Source organism: Rhinolophus sinicus, chromosome 12, assembly GCF_057876585.1.
Source record: "Rhinolophus sinicus isolate RSI-liver-muscle chromosome 12, RSI-T2T, whole genome shotgun sequence".
In the NCBI taxonomy this organism is placed as follows: Eukaryota; Metazoa; Chordata; class Mammalia; order Chiroptera; family Rhinolophidae; genus Rhinolophus; species Rhinolophus sinicus.
Genome location: NC_142512.1, coordinates 33676377 through 33692756, shown reverse-complemented (window position 1 = coordinate 33692756; position 16380 = coordinate 33676377). Strand labels below are relative to the sequence as shown.

At 34.1% G+C, this 16380-nt stretch overlaps 1 long non-coding RNA gene across 1 annotated transcript in view; it reads left to right on the top strand.

Moving 5' to 3' along the window:
• Positions 1-16380, top strand: part of LOC148756534 (uncharacterized) — a 378327-nt gene that overhangs the window by 85711 nt on the left and 276236 nt on the right. The window contains exon 2 of the long non-coding RNA XR_016018076.1: positions 11797-11909. This is a non-coding gene — a long non-coding RNA (uncharacterized LOC148756534). The remainder of the gene's footprint in view (positions 1-11796; positions 11910-16380) is intronic.

The window sequence follows — 16380 nt, the reverse complement described above, 5'->3', positions numbered from 1 at the left end:
ACCCATCTGACACTGTACATAGTTATTATAATATTATTGACTATATTCCTACAATATTATTGACTATATTCCCTATGCTGTACTTTACATCCCTGTGACTATTTTGTGACTACCAATTTGTACTTCTTAATCCCTTCACCTCTTTCACCCTGCCCCTAAACTCCCTCCCATCTGATAACCATCAGTTTGTCCTCTGTATCTATGAATCGGTTTCTGTTTTATTTTGTTCTTTAGACTCCACAAATAAATGAGAACATATGGTCTTTGTCTTTCTCAGAACCAGGTCTTGGTTTCATTGATATTTTGTGTTGTTGTTGTTGTTTTGTTTTTGTTTTTTAGCCTCTAATTGGCTTATTTCCACTCTGCCCTTTATTATTTCCTTCCTTCTACTCACTTTGGTCTTTGTTGTTCTTTTTCTAGTTCCTTTAAGTGCAAGGTTAAATTGTTTATTTGAGATTTTTTCTTGTTTCTTGAGGTAAACCTGTATTGCTATGAATATTCCTCTTAGGACTGCTTTCACTGTGTCCCATAGATTTTGGGTTGTGTTTTCATTTTAATTTGTCTCAAAATATTGTTTGATTTCTTCCTTTGTCTTGTTGTTAACCCATTCATTGTTTAGTAGCATGCTATTTATCCTCCATGTGTTTGTGTGTTTTTTTCAGTTTTTTTCTTACAATTAATTTCTAGTTTTATATCACTGTGGTCAGAGAACATGCTTGATATGATTTCAACCTTAAATTTATTGAGAATTATTTTGTGGCCTAACGTGGTATATCTTGGAAAATATTCTATACGCCCTTGAACAGGATGTATATTTTTCTGCTTTTGGGTGAAATGTCCTCTAGATATCAATTAAATCCATCTAGTCTAGTATGTCATTTAAAGCCACTATTTCCTTGTTGATTTTCTGTCTGGAAGATTTGTCCATTGATGCCAATGGGATGTTAAAGTCCCCTATTATAACTGTATTACTCTGGATATCTCCCTTTCTGTCAGTCAATATTTGCTCCTGTGTTGGGTGCATAGATGTTTATTAGGGTCATATCATTCTGTTGGATTGATCCCTTTATTACTATGTAATGTCCTTCTTTGTCTCTTATTATAGTCATTCTTTTAAGGTCTATTTTTCCCAATATAAGTATTTCTACCCCAGCTTTTTTGTTTGTTTGTTTATTTACATTTGCATGAAATATCTTTTTTCTATCCTTTACTTTCAGTCTATGTGTGTCTTATGATCTGAGGGTGTCTCTTGTAGACAGGATATATATGGGCCTTATGTTTTTATCCATTCAGCTACCCTATGTCTTTTGATTGGAACATTTAATCCATTTTCATTTAAAGTAATTTTTGATAGGTACATAGTTATTGTCATTTTATTATTTATATTTATGTTTTCTTCCCTCCTTCTTCTTCTTAAAGAAGTCCCTTTAATATTTCTTGTAATACTGGCTTGGTGGTGATGAATTCCTTCAGCTTTTTTTGTCTGGGAAGCTCTTTTTCTTTCCTGCAATTTTAAATAATAGACTTATACGGTAGTGTTGTCTTAAAAAACAGATTTTGAAAACAGCAACTATAATGATGACAATAAGAACAAACTCAAGATTGAATAACATGAAATAAATAATTGAAGAGCATATTAAGCAGCTAAATAATCCAGTCAAAATAAAAAAATGAAGCACAAACTGTCTAAACAGTGTTATATAAGGGGGAGAAAGTTCAGAGGTAAGTTGAGAAAATGTATCTTCCAGTATCTGACCGGATATATAAAAGGAGGGAGCCATAAAATAATGTAGTAAGGAATAATCAAATATTTAATAAAACACTACTCATAACTAAAGAAATGAACATCCAGACTGACAGAATCCATAATGTAACCATGGAAATGAATTTTAAAAATTCTACACACACACACACACACACACACACACACACACACACGCACACTATGATAACATTTCATTATGCCACATTAAAGACATCAAAAAAATCCAGAATGGAAAATACCTCAAGTTATCTATAAAGGAATGAGAAACAAAATAGCAATATCAAGAGCTGGAAAATATTTCTAAGTTCTGAGAAACAATGCTCTAGAAAATGAAATTCTATATTACACAACACTAGCATTCAAATCAGAGATAAAAATAACATTCACACATGCAAAGACAGAAATTTGATGACTAGGGACTTATTTCTTGAAGAATTATATTTGAAGTGCATTTTCAAAAATAAACTATGATTTCAGAAAAAGAGAAAAGATGAAGTCATGAGATATATTTGTGAACAAGAAAATCAATAAAACATGTTTAAGTCTAGATAGTTGTTCATGTAAAATGTATGTATTTTTTTTAAAGGATTGTTATAAAGATCCATAAAAAGAGTTTTAATATTTCCAATAAATTAATGAAATCCAAATTATCAAATGAGCAAAAGAAAATTAAATAAATAGACAACTTACAGAAGAAAATATATATGAAATAAAACATAATCAATGTATCAAAAAGGGGCTCAACTATATTAGTCACTAGGAAAATGCTAACAAAAACTATGATTTACTATACTTTACCTTTCAATTGGGTGAAATGTATATGATTGATAATAGCCTTAGAGAGGCTGTGGAGGAATTGTCACTCTCTTCCATGGTTTTTAAGAATGAAAATTGCAAGTTCTTATTGATAGAAATCTGACAGTATCTACCCAAATCAAAATTGTATATCCTTTTGTCTGTAAATCTCATCGTGGTTATCTGTTCTTAAGCAATGCTTATACATGGGAGTAAATATACTTCCAATATATATTCCTGATATATATTCAGGAATATTAAATGCAGCATCACTTTAAATAGTTAACAATGGAAATAAGAGTACTAGGGTAGGCTTGGATTTGCTGATGTCCGTTAGTCCCTAAGAGTTATGAACATCTTATCTAAAAATGGCAAGTTCCAGAAAAAAAAGTACAGATTGATACAGTTTGTAGAAAACATTTATAATGGTGTGTGTGTGTGCGTGTGTGTGTGTGTGTGTGTGTGTGTGTGTGTGTGTGTGTACTTATGTATTCACAGAATATTTCCAGAGAAATGCTCAAAAAATCCTATTTGCAGTAATTCTGGGAAAGAGTAGAGGTAGGGAGGATTTGATAGGGATTTATCCACCAGAGATGTACAGCAGACAAATGAAGGCAAAAAAAACACTACTTATGTCTGTTATGTCTTTGTTTTTGCTTTTTGGGTTCACTTTTGTCTTTGCTTTATTCTCCCACCCTCTTTAATGGCACATTCAGCCAGCAGTCTATTCTCAAATTCTCAAGATTTTCCCTGTTTTCTTTTGCTTTCAGCTCAGAGTTCAAACATCTCTGTAGGGAAGTCTTCCTTGACCTATCCCTTCCTAACTTCCCCTCATCCTTCCAACACACTACTGTTCTCGTTTTGTTTTTGTAGACATGGATCTCTATCTAAAAATTATACTTCATATGTATTTATTTAACTGTTTATTGCAGGTGCCTGTGACATATTTTAGCATGAAAGTTCCATGTGAGCAGGTTAATGTTTTATTCCCACTGCTGTAGCCCTGGTGGTAGTACTTGGATAATATTAAGCACTTAATAAATATTTATTGGATGGATGGATGAATGAATGAATGTAGGTTTCAGTTTCCTCATCTGTAAGGTAAAGACATTTCTGAATTTAGATTTGGGGCAATACCAAGAAGCTAAGCAGGAAGTTGGAGTATTCATCATCACTCCCATGTTTCCCCGAAAATAAGACCTAGCTGGACCATCAGCTCTAATGTGTCTTTTGGAGAAAAAATTAATTACATTATGTTATATTACCCAGTCTTATATTACATAAGACCGGGTCTTATATTATATTAAAATAAGACCAGGTCTTATATTAATTTTTGCTCCAAAAGACGCATTAGAGCGGATGGTCTGACTAGGTCTTATCTTTGGGGAAACACGGTAATACTGACCTGGTGATAATACAGTTCTGGAAAGCAAGGAAGATTATAATACGTTATTGACTTGGGCCTCTAAAATCAGTATTATAGCAGAGTTCTGCAATGTTTTCATTCAAATTGTTCTTGTTGTTGACTTCAAGCCACATTGTGGAGGAAAATTAATGTTATGTTCTTCCTAGATGAAAATAATAAAGCCCTCAGATCCCAGTTATCCTGGAGAACATATGTCTTTTCATATGTGAACAAGTGTAAATGAAAGTTAGAAATACTTCAGTTCATTTAGGTGTATAACCCCTGGGATGCGACACTTGCCTACATCTGTCCAGATAGATGTTCCTGAGGACACAGTAATATACTTTTAATGGCAGCAACATACAATTGTGGTAACTAGATGAAAGAGTAATCCTAGTATCTCTCATTTACTTCAGTAGATATATTGAAATGTCTTCAAGCCAGATGTTCAAGTTGCCAAATTGAACTGGGAAACTGCCTATTCTTTGACTTACATGTCAGGAAAAACAAACCAGCTTGGCTTTTGTAAGTTTAAAAAAAAAAAAAAAAGAAAATGAGGTGCATATTTCCAGTTCCCCTAATGCTTATTTATTCAAGGGTTTTATTAAGCCCGTGATAGATAGTTTAAGAGAACTATGCAGAAAAATATAGGATAAAATGAAGGTCATGTCTGTAAAAACAGAAAACAAACATTCTTTTAATGGTCATATCTTAGCAAGGAGAAGCACAGGGGTCTCAAGCAGGGAGGGTTGTACGAGAGGCATTGAGGAAAAGCAGTTGTCTAAAGTCATACACAGAACAACCCCTGTAATGGAAAACATAAATACTCAAAGGTTTTATGTCACTGTTTTGGCTCCCATAATATGTAAGAACTTTATTCTATCACATATTGTAAGGCAGATAAATCTTGGCTGGCTGGAATAAAATGGTTGAAAATACATGTAAGTTTGTTGAATAGCATAACAGCATATATAATATTATTACCACAATCAACATCATCTCCATCTTTTATTCTCATGTATTTAACCATAGGATATTGACAGGGAAATAAATAACACTCCACCTTACCCACATCCACCCCCAAATAGCTCTAGGGTAAAGAGGTTTTTTGTTTGTTTGTTAGTTTTTTCTTCTTTTTTTTTTCCCCTTTTTTGGAGCGGTGGGGGGTGGAAGCATTTCAAATGAAAATGCTAAGAATGACTGCTATAATCACTATAGTAAGAAGTTCCAGTTTTGTAAATTGCAGGCTCCTAGCACCTGCAGTGTTTGGTAATTTTATATATATTTTTCTGGGTCATATTTGGTGTATGGGGCTTTTAATTATAGTCTGGATTCTCTGGGTGTATTTCTAATAATTTATTGATTAGTGGTCTAACTTATTTCCTTTTGAAATTTAACAGAGTAATATGTAGTCTCCTAGACTGAGGCAAGAGGAGTCCCTTCTCTGGACTCTGCGGTTTGGAGGGTCTCTGGGCTTCTTCCACCTGTCCCATTTCTCACTCAGTAAACAGTCCTGTGGCCAAGTACCTAATTAGCGACACACTCTTTCTTTCTAGCTCACTCCCTGGGTACTTGGGACACCAGGGCTCCATGCCCAAACAGACTAATGGACCTCTTCCCTAGATTTCAGTCGACCAAGCTTCCAGTGTACACCTAAGTTAAGGGGCGGCCAAAGTGTGTAGCCAAAGGAGGGAGAAAGTGAAGAAGGGCACTGGTCAGAGGCTGGAGGGCCCACTCTCCCTACACTGCCACGGTCTAGCAGAAAACACTGAGGAATTACATGCTTCTAAATGTGATCTGACTTTTCAGGTCATTGTCAATAAATATTTGTCAAGAGAGGATGCTAGCACAAATTTTATTCAACAGTTTAATAGTCATGAATATGCAGGCACCAATTCAGAGTTTTCTCTGGGCCTTGCAAATATTAGCAGAGGCCTGACAAAATGAAATATCATAAACTTTGGAATGAGATAGAATTCTGTCCAAACCTCAGTTCCATTGCTGAATAATTGACTGCCTTGAAGTAAGTTATCAAACTTCTTTGATTCTATAAATTCCTCAATTGTAATAAAGATGGAAATATTATATCTTTATTAGTTTTGTAGGAATTAACTGGTATGTACAATGTTAACTAAAGATTCATTCATTACAAATAAATTGTAAATAACAACGTACCATGGCTTAGGAAATGTGCTAGGTAGTTATGAAAGACGGATAAGAATAATATAACCCTGGCCATTAAAGATTCAAGGTAAATAAAAATGAGCAATAAAATTATAGGGTCCATGACAGAGATACATATGGGAGGAAATAGAAAATTTTTATCTGTGGTGAATATGGACAGGCTTATAACTGAGTGACTCTACAGCTGAGTTTTTAAAAATATTTTAGGCAGAGGGAACAAGGTGAACAAGAGAAAAGAGGAAATTAGTTTGTACATCCTGTAGCAAAAGATAGGGAAATTGCGTAGTGAAGGTACCACGTGACAGAGATAAGCACTTTATCTCCTAGGTAATAGAAGCATGATTCTAGAAAATAACGTATTTTATTTGTGTACTGAAAGGGAGCTGACTTTTTCTGGCAACATACTAAACTAGAGAGCAGGAGAAATCTGCCTAGGTTTGGGCACATTAAAATCATAGGTAAAATATTAAAAACATTAAATGAATCTCTGAAATTGTAGTATCAGAAACAACAAAAAACATCGTAAGATATAAGTGAGTTCTGAGACAAGCATGAGTGCCTGGAGCATTTGTTAATCAATGAAAGCCTAGCAGCAGGAGACAATCCCTGAAGCCTCCACACAGTAGGAGTTCAGATCCAAGATGTTCCACAAAGCTGGAGAAAGCCAAAAATATGCAAAATTGCCACCTCTGTGTGGGCCAATAATAACAAAAGAAAATGTCCTGCAATGGAAGACTTGTCTGTCATTGGCTTTGGTAGTGGATAGAGGCACAAAAAAATATGTATAACAAATGTCTCCTCCTCAAATTTCTCATCTACCTTCATTGGCTTTGGAGCCAAAATTCACTAAGGCTATATGACCCCCAAAGCTAGGAGTCCCCAACCATCTGGCAAAAGCAATTAAAGTGCTGCCAGGAGCAATATACATTAAAATTGGGCCAAAAATATCTTGTATGGATAATGTTTCCATAAGATTTGAGCTTACTGTTCAAAATTCACAAAGCACACAAGGAAACTAGTCAACGCAACTGAGTTATGCAACACAGTGGCAGAATATTAGCATATTAGAGTTATATAAAAGAAAATATAAAATGTGTATGTTTCATATGTTTTAAAAAAGTGTACAAAAGCAAAATTAAAGAATGACTGAGTTATCTACAGATTTGAAAAATAACTAAAAAAACCTAGACATGATGAACAAACAATAGTTGAAATTAGGAACAAAGCAGGAGGAACAAAGCTAAAAAAGAGAATTAGTGAACTGGTAAACATATTAAAAGAATTCTGAATGTAAAAAAGAGAGATTAAAAATATTAAAGAGAAATGAAGAATTATAAATGGTAGAATGAAAAGATATAACAATTCTAATTAGCTTTCCCGACGGGAGAAAGAAAAACATATATATCATTTAAAGAGATATTGGCTAATTATTTTCCACAATTGATGATACACTTAAATATGTAGATTCAAGAAGCCTAATATATCATACATATCACCACAAACATATCACCAAAATCAAAGATAAAAACAGCATCTACAAAGAATGACCCTTAGAGGCTGCTGAAATGGGAGTGGGGAAGGTATCTTAGCTTAGGTTTTTCTGAGAGCAGATTGTGAGACAAGAAGTTAGGTGCCAATGGTATATTACGTGCATGAGGTAGTGAGAAGAATTAAGGCAGAGAAGGATTGAGAAGGTGTTACTGAGGATGCCACTTTGTGCAACAGTGTCTTGATCCTCCTGAGATTTCCTGAAATACCTTGAAAATGCCACCCCAAACTAACTACCTGAAGGATGGAGAGAAGCATTCATATCCATGGATTGAGATTCAGGGTTACTCCCAGGGTCACTGATTCTGCCGCACTTCCTGACAGTGCTGTGTCCCAGCCCAGCATTCATAGCATGAGAGAAACATCTGGACAGAAAGCAAATAGATGCACAACCGTGAGCCATGCAAATATCTGGGGGATGTTTTTCCAGGCAGATGACATGGCATGAGCAAAATTCCTGGAAAGGGCACGTTCTTAGTATGTTAAAGACCAGCAAGACACTTAATGTACCCGGGGCCCAGTTGAGGGTATTTAGGGAAAGACATAAAATGAGGTCTGAGTTCTAGCTAAAGGTCAGGTCACTCAGGCCGTTGTGATCCATAGTGAGTAGTTTAGTTTTTATTCCAAGGCAATTGAAGACTTTCAGAAGCTGAGAGCCATTATATCATTACCGATTTTTGTTAAGATGTGTGTACAAATTGTGTAAGCTAAAGTAGTGACTGCTATAACAAGTAGGCTCCCAACCTAATAGCTTATTTTTTTGCTCCTATATAAAGATCAAGGTATTTCTAGGTTGGAGAGACTTATGGAGATTCTGTCATCCTCAAAATGTCTTTTCCCAAACTGCTTCAGGTACCATCATTAGGCTGAAAGAAGGAGTAAGAGCCTGGAAGATCACATTTCGAAATATTGATGAATCAGGCATAAAAATGTAATACAACATGACACTGCATAGCCCAATGGCTAGAACCCGATTACACCGCTACACCAAACTACAAGAGAAGTTAGGGAATGTGTTATTATTATTATTATTATTATTATTATTATTATTCAAGAGACACTGAATAATAATTGTTTTAATCTTTCTAAACATTTCTGAATATTAATAAATCTAATGATTTATTGGATTTAAAACATTTTTTTGACTGTCTCACATTTTCCAAAGCAACCTGGAATATATACCCATAGTTTGTGAAATCTCACAAAACAATATTTGCTCTTATGGCCTGCAAGAACCTGATTGTTTTCTATTCTATTTCACTTTATTTTATTTTTACTTTTCCTATTTCACTTTTTAACTGATGGTTATGCTCTACTATATTGATTTATTTTTTTTTTTTCCATTTCAAGTTACTACCTGTAGATCAATGTTATATACTGGTTATCTGCTGTGAAATAAGCCCTGAACTTAGAGTAAAACTATGGGGTTAAAAATCCCATTATTGCCAGAGTATCAGTTTGATAGATTAGGTATTTCATTGGACTAGCACCATCAGCATCACGAATAATCTGATCTACTGAATAAAGGTTTAAGAAGCACTGGGCTAGGTAACGCTGCCGTAATAAACAACCTCAAATTCTCAGAAGTTTACAAATGTTGCTTTGCTCATGCTACCTGGCAATCACAAGTAAGCAAGGGGACTAAACTCATCATTAATCACTCAAGAACTAAATCTTGGGAGTAGCTATTGTCTCAAACTTATCACCACTTGTTTTTCCAGAGGTAAAAACACTCTAAGGCAGGTTTTTCATCAACCGACCACACTACCAAATAAACAAATTACTGATGTCACTCCCGCTGAATACGAAATACTTTCTCTTCTGCATTACTAATAAACCTTGATCTTCCAAGTGTAACATTTAACAAATTGTATTCAGTGTTTTGTATGTTTGTTGTTTGCGTTTCCTGTATTAGGATGAAGCCCATGTTGTCTTCTACATCTTTACATACTGAATGTTAAGCTCATAAAAGTTCATTGATTGGTGGGATTTGGTTTTTTATAAGTTAAATAAATAACACATTCAGATTCAGAGACACTATTCCTTTTCCAGATCAAGAAATGTATCAATTGCTTTAGAAGAGAGCTTAGTGCTAGGAAGTCTCTATTAAAATCAGTCACCATCTGGGTGAGGTCAGAATGAGGAGACCTTTCTTGAATTCAGTAAGTTTGATTGATGGGATGAGCTTCACCCATGAACTTACCACCTTTAATAGCACTTTTTATCTAAAAAAAAAAAAAAAAAAAAGAAGACGCTACCTTTCAAATTTCCCAAATGTGAATGTCTTGTAGCTACTTTGGAATTTTAATGAGATGTTTTCTACAAAGCACATATTCTGCAAGTTAGCAGTGGTTTAGAGTATTTAGTCATCTGCAGCCAATGATCGTTGGCTGTCTTCTAAGTCACCAAGCCTAGATTCCTCTTCTGTTTTTTTTTTCTCAGAATCATTTATACAGCCAAAACCTTTCTTTTCTAATATCTCTGAGGACAAATATGATGCACAGATTATAAAGATATTGGTAATAGAGCACAAGGTGTCTGTCCATTATAATTCAATCAGTCATCATTATAAATCCAGGATTGTCCTCATGTAATGGTTGAGACAACTGAGGCACAAAATGATTTAATAATTTTTTTCAACTTTGTAGTGCTAGAATGTGGAGACAGAGTCCCAGAGAGCAGTTTCCAGGCTTTCAACCTCACGTGGAAAGGTGCTGGCTCAGGTAGTAGATAGCTATCTGCTGTAACCAGTTAGCCATTAGCCACTAATATAATTGTCATGGCTAAGCTAGCAAGCACAGATTGCAGTTAGCAAGGTCTTGGTTGGTTGGCAGAGAAGCAGATGGTGGATTGTGCATTGTGTGGAGCCTGCTTCCTGTATCACCAACCCAGCCACCAGCAAGACTATAGTAGTATGAACCCGCTATCCAGGGCTCTGTTCGTGTTCCTTTTTGGTCTCACCGTATCCTGCGTTTTTATGCGGGAAGCGGGACCAGAGACCCTGCATGACATAGAGTATCTATGGAGACAAACTTACAATTGTCCTTTATAATTTTTTAAAATAAAATCAGAAACAGAACTTTGGGCAGATAAAAAGTTGCTAATTTGAATTCATATGTATCTCTTTTTGTACCAAGAATGTATTTGTGAAAATTACGCAAGGTGAATTACATGCTCAACAATTGAGGTGCAAAATTTTGGAAGTATTTAGTTGAGTAGTTCATATATATGTAAAGTTTGCTTGAAGGAAGTTGCATGAAATTTTAGAAAACAGAAATTTATAGTACAGCCAAGAATTGAGATATAAAGATTATGACAAAAAAAAATAAATAAGTTTGGAAGGTCAGTATAGCTAGATTCCTCCATTTTAAATATTTGATCATGCTGGATATCAGACTGGGTTTTTCATCCTCCACAATCCTCCAAGCATTTATGAAGAAATCACCTTCAGCAAGAATCCTTAGGTTAGTTTAGCCAGAATTGTCTGGTGTAGGTAATTCTCTTAGTAATTTTCTACCCATCGACACCCACCCCCCTTGGCTATAAATTCCCATTTTTGTTAATTGTATTTGGAGTTAATTCCAATCTTTCTCCCCCACTGCAAAACCCTTTTGCAATGTTCCCTACTCTGTCACCATTGTCCTGAATAAACTCTGCCTTACTATGTAACAGGTGTCATGAATATTTTTTTCTTTAACACTTATTTTAACTACGTGAAACAACAGCTGTAAGTTCACATCTTAGTATCTGATGTATTCCTTTCTAAAATTTATTCTTTTCACAAAAATGTAAAACTCAGTTCAACTATATCAGAAACATTGAATTTATGCCAGATTTACTAATTATAAACTAGTGAATAGAATCCATTCATAAACATTTTTCACAAATCATTGGGTGATTTTTTTTTTATGTTCACTAAATTTTCAGGCCCATTGTTCCTGTGGATTTACAGAGAGCAAAAAAAAGTAGATGCAACTTAAAGAAGAAAATAAAATCATTACTTTAACTAGAAATGTATCCTTTTAAAATGTATGTATACATGTATTTTTTTATGTATTTATGTATGTATATATGTATATATTTATTTATTTTGCCACAGGAATATGTTTCACCTTGTCAACCTTCTTGCCAGTGTTGGACACCCAACTATGATCTTGCATTTCTCCCTGGAATAAAGCCAAGAAAGGGATCCAAGAAACTGGACCTCTGATGGTAAGATGCCATTTTGCTTCTTTAGTCTCTGAGCCATAAAATTGTATAATTTCTGTGCTTGGGCCAGATTATAGTTATGGCCAAAATAATGGAATATTTGCATGCAGAATCAACTCTGGACACAAATTTATCTCTCAATCTGAGCGTTAGAAACATTTCATCGCCAAAAACTAACAAATAGAAAGAAGGTAGTAAAGTCAGATATGGAACTGGTAGTTTCCATTAACATATCATCTCAAAAATGCAACAGTGGACTTGATATTAAATTTACAAAGAAGCTGATGATAATTCAGGAAAACAATGTATTACTATAGTTTATGTTCTATGGATATATTTCCCCAGTATTTTGTTAAGCTATGAATCAGAATTATTGTGTGTGTGTGTGTGTGTGTGTGTGTGTGAGAGAGAGAGAGAGAGAGAGAGAGAGAGAGAAAGAGAGAGAGAGAGATGGAGAGAGAGAAAAGGCAGTATATGAAAGAAAACACATGCATACATGTACAGCTTTTGAAACAGTCCTTTAGACAGTGGCATTATCTTGTGGCTACAAAAGGTGTGAACGTCTCCAAAATAAGGAACATATCTTGTACATCTTTGCTTTTTCTCCAGAATCTCGTAAAGCATCTGGAATACTGAATCATAAAGTATATCGATCAGACTTGAATGCAAGTCAAATTTAGATAGCATTTAGTAAATGAGGATGTGATGGGTGTTATCATATAAAAATAATCTTGGTCTGAGATGCAGATTATTCTTTAATCTAGGCTAATAGTGACTTAGTATATTAATTTTATTAACCTAAATTCTTTAGTAGATGGCTTGAATTTTCCTGTATATAATCCACATTTAACTATATGACCCAAACCAGAAGCAATGGATATTCCTCACCACTGTTTTTAACATACAGCATTAAAGAAACATAAAGAATGCTGAATCCAATGGAATTATTATAGGAAATAAAGCTTATGAGAGTGTCATTAATGTTCTAAACCAGAACAAATTTAGAATCCAGATTTTCAAAATGATTAGGAAATTCCTGTTAAGTGTTAATAGTTCTGTAGGGAATATTTAGCCCACTACTATTAGCTCTGTTAAGAAATACTTTGCTACTAATCAAAACCATGATTTGTCACAATACTTGCATTCTTCAGTTCTATGTGAAAAAAGACAAAAAGAAAGGAAAGAACAAGAAAATCTCTAAATGTCAGAAGGGTCCATACATATTTTTTTAATATTATCAAAAGAGATCAGAGAATGTAGTACCAACTGTGGGTTTGTTTCTATTGTGTTATTTCTATGAATTTGTTTCAAAGCGTTACATTCTTTGGTATTATGAAGTGCAATTCAAATTAGTTTGTACTTTGAGTTATAATACTCTACAGTAGTGTCGAACTTTGCTAAATTCATAATAGCAGATTACACCTAAAGTCTAAGAATTAAGCAATGTATCATAAATGAGCCTATCATTTTTATATTAAACAAAAGTGGCTGGCATTTTAAGTAACTGCGGCTCATCACCACATCTTTGTCTCAAACCCAGTAATATTAGTAGTAATAACTAATATGTATGGAGCTTTAACTACATCTCAGAAACTATCAATGTTTTTACATCCATTACCTTATTTAAACTTTAGAACATACCTATGAGTAAAGTGTCTTTATTATCTAGCATTTTAGGATAAGAAAACCAAAGCTTGGAAAGGTTTAGAAACACATCCAAGGTTTTAGGTAGTAAGTGGGAGAACAGAAACACTAACCAAACCATGTCCACTCAACTACTACATTTGTTCAAACTAATCATCTTAGTAGGTGAAAGTAGTACTCTTAACCTTTTTAGTTGCCACATTTGTGATCTATTACTAACCTTTCCAAAACATTTTAGAGTGTACATTTTGTACTGAATTTATCCCTGGCTTGATTTTATTTATATCCCTTTGCCAAATTTCCTAAAGTATTTATTTTAAATTATATGAATTTTTCTATGATAGCTCACTTTTTAGTATACCAGCTATTATAGCTCAGAAGAGACTTTAAAAAGGTAAGCATTAAAACATTTGCATTGTTGTATGAAACTGCTTTCAAAGAAAAGAGTGTCTGCTTGTAGTAGTTTGACATTTGTGAATTTCTGACATATTTAGATTTCACCTGTGGTGTTGTGAATGTATGGTTGAGTATCACGTCCCCAAGGGTTCTGATCTAACAGTCACAACACAACCATGATGTTTGAAAAAGGCATTTTTAAAACTCATTTTGGTCTGTATAATTTATATTATGGACTGAATAGAGAAGTTTGCTGGTTGTTATAACATCTTCAGGCAGAAAGTCTTCAGTTACTTCCAGGCTTGGCTGTTGATATTTTGTAAGTTTTGAATTAATGGATGTCTGTGTTTTAGTGTCAGTTATAAAAACCTGAGCTCCTGGCTGAGAAATTTGCCTTTATTTTAAAACAAAATTTTGCCTAAAGGAATAAAATCTCATCTCACTTAGATGAAAATCATTGTTGGCTCATTGCCTAATGTACTATATAAAGAAAAGACATAGATGAGGAGTACAGTATACACAGTTGAAATAAGGATATTGAAAAAGTCTGGTTATTGTTCAAAATGGGTCAATAAAAATATGCTGATAGAAACGACAGAACGCATATAAAAACAAATCTCCAACCTCACTGGTAGGCTAGAAGAGTTGCCTCAACCACATAAATTAGGAATTTTGAGGAAGCTCAAAAGCAAATGGAATAAGATCGACAGTGAAACCCAATAAAATTAATGAAAAAGCCAGAGCGGGAGGCCTTTAAAAGCAGTAGCATTTTTCCCCCCAGAAATTCTCAGGCATAGATCTTCCAAAATAGCCTAGAGCCAAAGCTGGGGCTAGAGAAGAGAACTGTGAGCAGTCAACCTGGTAACTACCATATTTCATCAATTCTTAGCGTCACAGTTTTTCACATGCTAAGCTTGATTTAGTCTTTTGGAAGTATCTTACAATCATGAAATGTGATACTTTAATTGGCAGCAGTTTTTCTTTGTAGTCATTCATAAAAAATAATGATATATTATACCTCTAATGATGTTCTATGTTCTATGAAATACAGCACATGAAGGGACTGCAACTCAGCTAACCAGCTATTATAGCTCAGAGCAGCTATTTGTAGTATTTGCGTCCAGATTAAATCTAAGAGTACTGTGGAGGTTTTTTTTGTGTGTTGTTGTTGTTTTTCTTGTGTGTTTGTTTGTTTGTTTTGTTTTGCTTGTTTTTCTTTTTAAACACTGGGGCATCAGAGATTGACTTCTAGGTTGGTGATTGTGGGCAGACAAGATGGTAGTGTTTAGAGGTCATTTATATCTATAATAAGTGCAAAAAATATTGAAAATAGCAGAATATACTGAGAAACCCTACTCCACCCCAGATAAACTTCCATGACCCTTCCTTTTTAGAACTTTCATTCAGTATGCAGGAAAAAATAAAGACATCTTTTGCTATAAAAACCCTTTAAATGCATTCTGCCTGAAAGAATTTACTGAAAATATTTTCTATTGAAAACTAATTCTAAAATTCTGGGAAAATCAATACGTAGATAAGAGTGCTGAGCAGAAAAACAGTATTATTATAGGTAGGTACAAGTAATTACTAATATGGCAGGTGTGAGCATTAGTGTACTTGTTAAGATTTGTACAAATATAACGGCAAATATAAAATAATCTGAAACAAAATTAAAGGAGGCTTTATCAAAATAAGATTTTAGAAGAGAAAGTGAGCAAGTAGAAATGTTTGAAGGGTATTGTGTTATTTGGGGGATAATTATTGATAACAATTATATTGTTGTTTATATTATTTTCTTTATTTTTCAGTTTTTGACACTGATAGAAAATATGTCTGTATAGATTTTAAAAATGGTTTTGGTTTCATGGACCTCCAAGAAGGGTCTCATAGATTCCCAGTGGTCCCTAGACCAAACTTAGACAACCCTTGTCTAGACCATTGTACCACAATGCCTCTAGATGCATTCTGACCCAAGCGCACCTCTCTGAAAAGTTATTAGAAATCTAGGACCCTAACATCTTCTGCCTTTCTGCCTATCAATTCTGTATGATATCATTCTGCAGGATGAACAGTAAATATAAAACATTTTAACTTCCTTATTAAAAGTCAGAAACTCTCACCTTCAGAAAAAAAAAAATTACAAGAGACACTGCTAAACAGTATGATGTAAGAAGTTTATAAAAAAGTTATGAACAAATATATGAGGGACAAGATCACAGAGAAGTAAATACTAGTGGTAATATTAACATCATGACCATGAAAAATTTAACCCAGAGATGGAAAAATACGTTTCGATATTATTAAAATTAAATACAAAATAATATATAGGATCATCAAAATTGATGGCCCAAATTTATTTGATAAAAATCAGTACTCATTCCTGATAATTCTCTCTAAGATAGGCATAGAAGTAACTTAACTAGTTTGGTTAAAA